General features: G+C 52.6%; 1 long non-coding RNA gene across 1 annotated transcript; it reads left to right on the top strand.

Moving 5' to 3' along the window:
- Positions 1–4,174: 4,174 nt before the first annotated feature.
- Positions 4,175–4,826, top strand: LOC127487674 (uncharacterized). Its single transcript, XR_007914722.2, has 3 exons — positions 4,175–4,313; positions 4,431–4,470; positions 4,688–4,826. It is a non-coding gene; the product is annotated as an uncharacterized lncRNA (long non-coding RNA).
- The last annotated feature ends 2,277 nt before the right edge of the window (positions 4,827–7,103 follow it).

The following is a 7,103-nucleotide window of genomic DNA, read 5'->3' as shown; positions in this document are numbered from 1 at the left end:
ATCCAAGTTCTTGAGCCACCATCTGCTGCCTCTCAGACTGGATTTGTAGGAAGCTGGATCAGAAGCTAAGCAGCTGGGACTCAACCAGCACTCTGGTAAGGGGATGCCAGCGACTTAAACTCTGTTCCAAATGCCCACCCTTTTCCTCTCTAAGTCATAACACCTGCCCCTATTAATATTTAAAAAATGGGGATGGACATCTGGTGCAGCAGTTAAGGCATCTACTGCTTGGGATGCCCACATCCCATATCATGGCTTTGCTCCCCATGCTAACTTCCTATCAACATGAACCCTCAGAGGCAGCAGGTGATGGCTCACGTACTGAGTCTGCCGCCCACGTGGAAGGCTCTGACTGAGTTCTGCTCTTCTGGTTTGGGGACATTTGGGGAGTGAACCAGTGCTTGGAGGATATCTGTTTCTCTGCTTTTCAAATCAATATAAATATGTTAAAAATAGATTTTAAAAAGTGTAACAATGAATCTCACAGGCAGACAATCTACTAATGATGTCATATTTTTCATCATGTATTTATTTAATACCTACTACATGCTGGACTGGGGAAACACAAATGAACATCTCTGTTTTCAGGGAGCTGACCCCTGTAGGGAGACAGTGAAGACTCAGTCAACAGCATCCAGTTCCCACTGAGAAGGAATTTAGCAGGGCGCTGTGATGGAGAATAGGGAAGGGAACTCATTGAGAGGGAGATTAGGGGGAAAAAGGCTTGCTGGGTAGGCAACTTACTTTCCTTGATGGATGAAAAGATGACCTTTAGGAGAAAGGAGTGGTTGGGGGTGGGGGAAGACTTATCAGGTAGAGACCTGGAATTTAGAGAGTAAGATGGAGAACAGCAATGGTTAGCAGGAGATGTGGTGGGAAACCTTTGAAGATTTTTTTTTTTTTTTTTTGGACAGGCAGAGTTAGACAGTGAGAGAGAGAGAGAGAGAGAGAAAGGTCTTCCTTCCATTGGTTCACCCCCCCAAATGGCCAATACGGCTGGTGCAATGCACCGATCCGAAGCCAGGAGCCAGGTGCTTCCTCCTGGTCTCCCATGCAGGTGCAGGGCCCAAGCACTTGGGCCATCCTCCACTGCCTTCCCCGGGCCACAGCAGAGAGCTGGACTGGAAGAGGAGCAATTGGGACAGAATCCGGCGCCCCAACCGGGACTAGAACCCGGGGTGCCGGCGCCGCAGGTGGAGGATTAGCCAAGTGAGCCGCTGGTGCCGGCCACCTTTGAAGATTTTTATGCAGGGAAGTGAATCTACTGAATGTATTTTTTTTTTTTAATCATTCTGTGTGTGGAGAGTGGATTTGAGGTGTGTCAAGAGAAAAAATGTGGAGACCAGTTAGGAGGTGCCTGTCATGATCCAGGTAAAGAATGATGGTAGCTTAGATCAGAGGCCATGCAGATAATGGCAGGATTTAGGAATCATGTCAGAGGCTGTAATTAATTTTGTGCTGTGGGTTTGGAAGGGGGAGGAATCCAGAATGACTCTGAGGTTAACCTCAGATGGGTTGGTGGAGGTAGCCTTGTTCTGAAATGGTAAAAACTGTAAGAGGAGTGAGTGAGTTTGGTGGTTGAATGAGGGAATTCGGAGTTCTGCTTAGTTCTAGTACCGCTGTGAGACAGCGGAGGAGAGAGCAAGGAGGCAGGCGAAGCTCGGGAGAGCCCTGGAGTCCTAACTCCTGCCACTTTTAGCAGCATCACTTTGATCAGAGTCCCTAAGTCTATGTTCTCTGAGATGTATTATTTTTCACATCTCGATGCGTGTATCTCCAACAGAGCCAGGATGCAGAAACCTGAGCCTTCCAGTTTCACAGTTAGAAAGGGGAGGAAAAGTGGCAGAGTGGGGACCTCAGTGACAGGAACTGTTAGTGTAAATTGAAATGGCCGTTAATTAGGAATTCAGCTGAAACATCTTACTAAACACAGGTTGCTAAGCAACAGTGGCCAGCCTGGAACAGTGCGGCCATTCCTTCTGCTGTGGCGCTCCCAGACTCAGCACTCCGGCTGCAGCAAAGGTACCCTTTTTGGCTGGTTTGAGTCTTCCTTCTGCAAACAGACCTCCTACGCTCCTTTTCCCCCCAGAGCCTTCTCCGTGAACCACGGTCCCCTTCTCTGGGATCTCTTGCTGTCTACTGGGTCATTCCCAAGAGCAACACAAGTGTGCTCGTGTGTTATGACAACAAATCCTTTGACCTCACGTCCTCTCTGCCTTGGGCTACTAGCTATTCCACCCCACAATCTCCTGAAAGACTTATCTAAACTACGGTCTCAGTTACTGTTTCTCCCGTTCTCTGTCCCCTGGCTCCACTGAAACTGCTTTGAGCAAGTTCGTATCGGTCTTCTGTCCCGGCATCTCAGTCCTTCGGGAAACTGATCCTTTCTTGGGTGTATCTTGGTTTTCCTACTACCTCTCTGGCCAACCCTTTCTCCCCTTATCAGGCCCTTCATCCTCCGCCTGAACTAAACCTTCAGGGCTCTGTCCTGGGCCTGCTTCTTGGATGTCTTTCATTCTTAGGACTGTAAACACCATGTATAAGCCCCAAATTCACACCTTCAGACTCGTACATCCATTTGTCTAGATGTCACCTGGACCTGGCACCATAACCCCCAAATAGAACACTTGTTACCATTACATCAAACCCGTTTCTCTGGTGGGGTCTCCCGTTTTAGGTACACCCGCCAACCCCTCAGGAACGTCCTCCTGATTTCTCCCTCTCCAGCCCTTCAAATTCCTGTAATTCTCCAAAATCTACCTCCAACATTTCCAGCGCTTTCTACGCTGTCACCACCTAAATCCAGTCGCCCCCTAGCTGGGCTCCCCTCCTACCCTGACGCTAATTCTTTGCCTGACAATCTATTTAAAAGCATACATGGGCTCTCCCAGCGCCTCTGCATCAGAGACCTGCAGGCTGGGTGCTCTCTCCCCCCATCAGCGATTCTGTGTCGCTGTCCCCCTGGTGGAACCCGCGGGGCCACTCGGAGTATGGAGGGTCAGGCTTAAGAGTTATTGATTCTAACAGTTTGCCTAGTGCGCCACACAGTGAACGCGAGGACCGCACGGTGCCTGCGCTCGTGGGGCCGCCATTCCAGGTCGATCCAGAGGAAAGGAGACCAATGCCAGGCCCAGCGTGCTGCGCCCCCGGCCTGCCCCGCTGCGCCTCTGGGCAGGCCTCAGCTCGCCTCTTCTGCAAAATGGGCTGAGGACGGGAAGCCGCCCTCTGCGTCCCGGACCCCGGCTCCGCGGCGGGGTGGACACGGCCACGCCACCCGCGGCCGGGCCGGCGGGGAGTTGGGCGGGGAGGGGGCGTGGCCTGGGCGTGGCCCGGCGGCCGCGTGGCCGGACCCGCGCGCGCCAGCTCCGAACGCCAACCGCCGGCCGGCTCGCCCCGCGCCCCGCCCCCGGCGCGTGGCCGGCCGGGCACCTCCACAACCCCCAAAGCCCCCCGTGGACGCCACAGCCCACCCCGCCGGACTGCGGGGGTCCAGGCTGGGGGCGTCAGTGACGGCCGTGGGGGAGTGGGGCTCTGGGGCACGGGGCGGCGGGGTCGGGGCGGGCACGCTGAGGCGAGGGGCTCGCCCGCCCGCCCGCCCGCCGGGGCAATTAGCGTGCGGTGCCGCGCCCCGCGGGCCTGGGGAGCCCCAGTCTGGCTTGCAGCGGAGGTGCGGGAGAGGGCGCGACAGGTAGCTGGCCTGAGGGCCCGCCTGCCCGTTAGTTAGCACCTGGGCTGGCGGGCTGTCGCCGCGTCCTCCCCCAGGCTGGGTGGTGGAGAGCGGCCAGCGCCGGCCCACGAACCGGGACGACTCGCTCGCAGCCCTGCGCGAGGCTGAGGGGGCTTGGAACGCCGGGCGGAGGCTGAGGGGTGGGGGCCCCCAGCGCGCCCGCGCGGCCCCCGTTAGCTGTTGAGACCCCGGGGCGTGGGCGGGGAGACGTTTGTTCTCCGGAGGCCGCGCTGGCCGCCCGCGTAACAATGGCGGGACGTGGGGCGGCGAGGTCTGCGGGAGCGGCGCTTTGCAACTCGGGGAGCGCTCTTCCGCCGAGGGAGCGTTTTTGTTTGCCGCCTCCCACGGAAGAAGGAATCGTGTCAGGGGAGGCTGGGGACCAAGCCTTCCGACGGCACTCAGGACGCGGGCGCCGCGGCGTTCGCCTCAGGGTTTCCGCCGCCCGACGCGACGCCCCAACTCCCGACAACCGTATCCGGGCAACGCGCGGCGCAGCGTCGCTGACTAGTTTGTGTGCGTTTCTCCCCGGCTTGGGCGCGGACCGGCTGTGAACGAGTCCCGTAGGCAGGATCGGAACTCCTCGGAGGTAGCTGGACTGAGTTCCGGAGATTCCAGTGAAGAGTTTGGGGCTTTGAGCAGCGAGGCCATGATCTTGAGGGTGTTGGTGATAATTTTTTTTTTTTTTTGTCCCTCCTGTTGACAGGTCCACCTCGTAGGAAATTATTGGAAGGAACATGAGAAAAGTAAGTAGGGATTTTGAAGTATCAGTTGAAAGAACCCGAGTTGTTTGTTTATCGAGTAATGGCAGTTAATCTGGTGATGTCATTTCTGGATGCATGAAGTCGATTAGGTGCTTCTCAAATGCCCGCTTTTGATGAGCGTATTTGATATACGCAGAGCAGTCTGCACACGGCAAGCACTGCCATACACCAAGGGATGCTGTTTTCTGTTTGTTTTCAGGCCTCAGAGGACAGGGAAAGAGAAGAGGAGCCAGGTGCTCTCTACTGTCTGTGATGGGTGCCAGGTGCGCTGCGGGCTGTGCTGTGGGCTTCTGCTTACCCTGTAGCCTGGTTTATCATCACAACAAACTAAAAGGCAGGAGCAATTTATTTATTTACTTAGTTTTAGAAGTAAAGAGACTGGAGCTCAGGAAATTTAAGTAACTCAGCTCTGGAGGTGTCACGGAAATGTAGGCTTTTCATTATCCCCACACTGTTTTCAGGCTGTTGACCCAAAGTCAACAACTACTTAATGAACAGCTCCTTGTGCCCAGGTGCTTTTTGAAATCAGCAAGCATTTAAGAAAAGCAGTATCTCACTACCTCATGCAGAACAGGGAGCTGAGCATTTGTAGATCCGTGGTGATGCTGTAGTCTCCCTTGTGGAGTAAGATGTGCTGCGGGGAGACGAGCAGTGACTCCCACAGTACAATCCTGGCATTTCCAAAACAAAACAAAAATGGTGTGCGGAGCACAAATATGGGCCTTATGCAACAGAGCGAACTGCAAGGGCATTTTCTTGCACTGGTGACAAGTATAAAAATGCCGCTGGTTTCCTGTGTTAAGTGCACACAATCTTGATTAATTAAATTAACTACTGACCTGATACTTGGACTAATTAGGTGCTGCTTGTGAAAAAACATCTAGGGGAATATCCGGCTAGGGGAATATCCGGCCAGGGAAAGGATTAGGCTAAGAAAGGGGATTGTCAGACACTGGAAGGCCTTCAGCTGGTGGAAATCTGAGCATTCTGGGAAGCAGTGACAGAGGTGTCCTTTAGTTTTATCCCACCTCCAAGCAATCTGCACAACTTGAGTGATTTTTTAAAAAATATTTTTAAAAATATCGGGGTTTTTTGTTTTGTTTCTGCTTTTAATGGGAAGGCTCATTTGGAAAGACAGGAAGATCAGTGGTTACTTGGAGCAGAAGGTATCTTTTTTGGGGGTGATGGTTGCACAACTCTAAATTGATTAAAAATCAATGAATTATACACATAAAAGAGATGAGCTGTATAGTATGTAAATTATACCTCAGTGCAACTGGCAAAATAAGCCCTGGAAAAGCCTTGTGTGCTCAGTAGCTGTCTCGCCTCCTGCCCCTCTGGATGTTCCCAGTGTGTTCCTGCATGTGAGCCACTCCGGGCTGGCTGCAGATCTTCGGATAAAGGCTGTGTGTCTCAGTGCCTCAGCACGTGCTGCTCTTCTCTTGGGCTCTCCTTCTCACTGATGCCTGCCGGAGGAAACATTCTTTCTTCAAGGTCTTGCCAAGACGCTTCCTGATTTTTTTCCAAGTGACAGTGCTGTTATTTTTTAAATTTAGTTTTCATTTTAAAACTATTTATTTTTGTGAAACAGAGGTCTTCCATCCTCTAGTTCACTCTCCAAGTGCCTGCAACAGCCAGGCTTGGGCCAGGCTGAAGTCAGAAGCCAGAAACTTCATGTGGGTCTCCCACATGGGTGGAAGGACCCAACAACTTGAGCAGTTATCTGCTGCTTTCAGGATTCATTCTTAGGAAACTGAACTGTAAGAAAATGACTCGAACCAGCACTGCAGAATGGGGTGCCCACTAGGCCACAGTGCCCATCCCTCTTGCTTTCTCTTAACCCTGTGACCTCTGGCAGGTTGCTTGATCTTAGGTGAGATAAGGATGGTAGTATTACCTATCTCAGAGTTGTAAGGATTAGATGGATTTTTACAGATAAAACACGGGCACAGGATAGGTGTTCATACATGTTTGTTGTTATTACATGGTGAGTGTTAGGATAAAGGATTAGGGGAAATACACCTGAAGAAGGTACCACCTGCCCTGAGTTAAGAAATGAGCAGGGCCGGCCATTGCGGCCATCTAGGGAGCAAACCTAGTGGATGGAAGATTCCCTCTCCACCTCTCCACCTCTCCACCTCTCCACCTCTCCACCTCTCCACCTCTCCACCTCTCCACCTCTCCACCTCTCCACCTCTCCACCTCTCCACCTCTCCACCTCTCCACCTCTCCACCTCCCTACCTCCCTACCTCCCTACCTCCCTACCTCCCTACCTCCCTACCTCCCTACCTCCCTACCTCCCTTTGCCTCTCTCTAACTCTTTCAAGTAAAGAAATCTTAAAAAAAAAAAAAAAAAAAAAAAAAAAAAGAGCAGGAGCCAGTGTTACGGTGCAGCAGCTCGAGCCACTGCCAGAAATGCCAGCAGTCTATCTTAGAGTGCTGGTTTATGTTCTGGCTGCTCCACTTCCAATCCAGCTCCCTGTTAATGCACATAGGAAATCAGAAGAAGGGGGCCCAAGTATTTTGGTCCCTACCACCCATGTGGGAGACCTGGATAGAGTTAGCCTGGCCCAACCCTGGCTTTTGCAACTACCTGTGAAGTAAACCAGTGGGT

Source organism: Oryctolagus cuniculus, chromosome 11 (assembly GCF_964237555.1).
Source record: "Oryctolagus cuniculus chromosome 11, mOryCun1.1, whole genome shotgun sequence".
Lineage (NCBI taxonomy): Eukaryota > Metazoa > Chordata > Mammalia > Lagomorpha > Leporidae > Oryctolagus > Oryctolagus cuniculus.
Note: the sequence above shows the minus strand (reverse complement) of the source record. Positions and strands in the feature narration are given on the sequence as shown.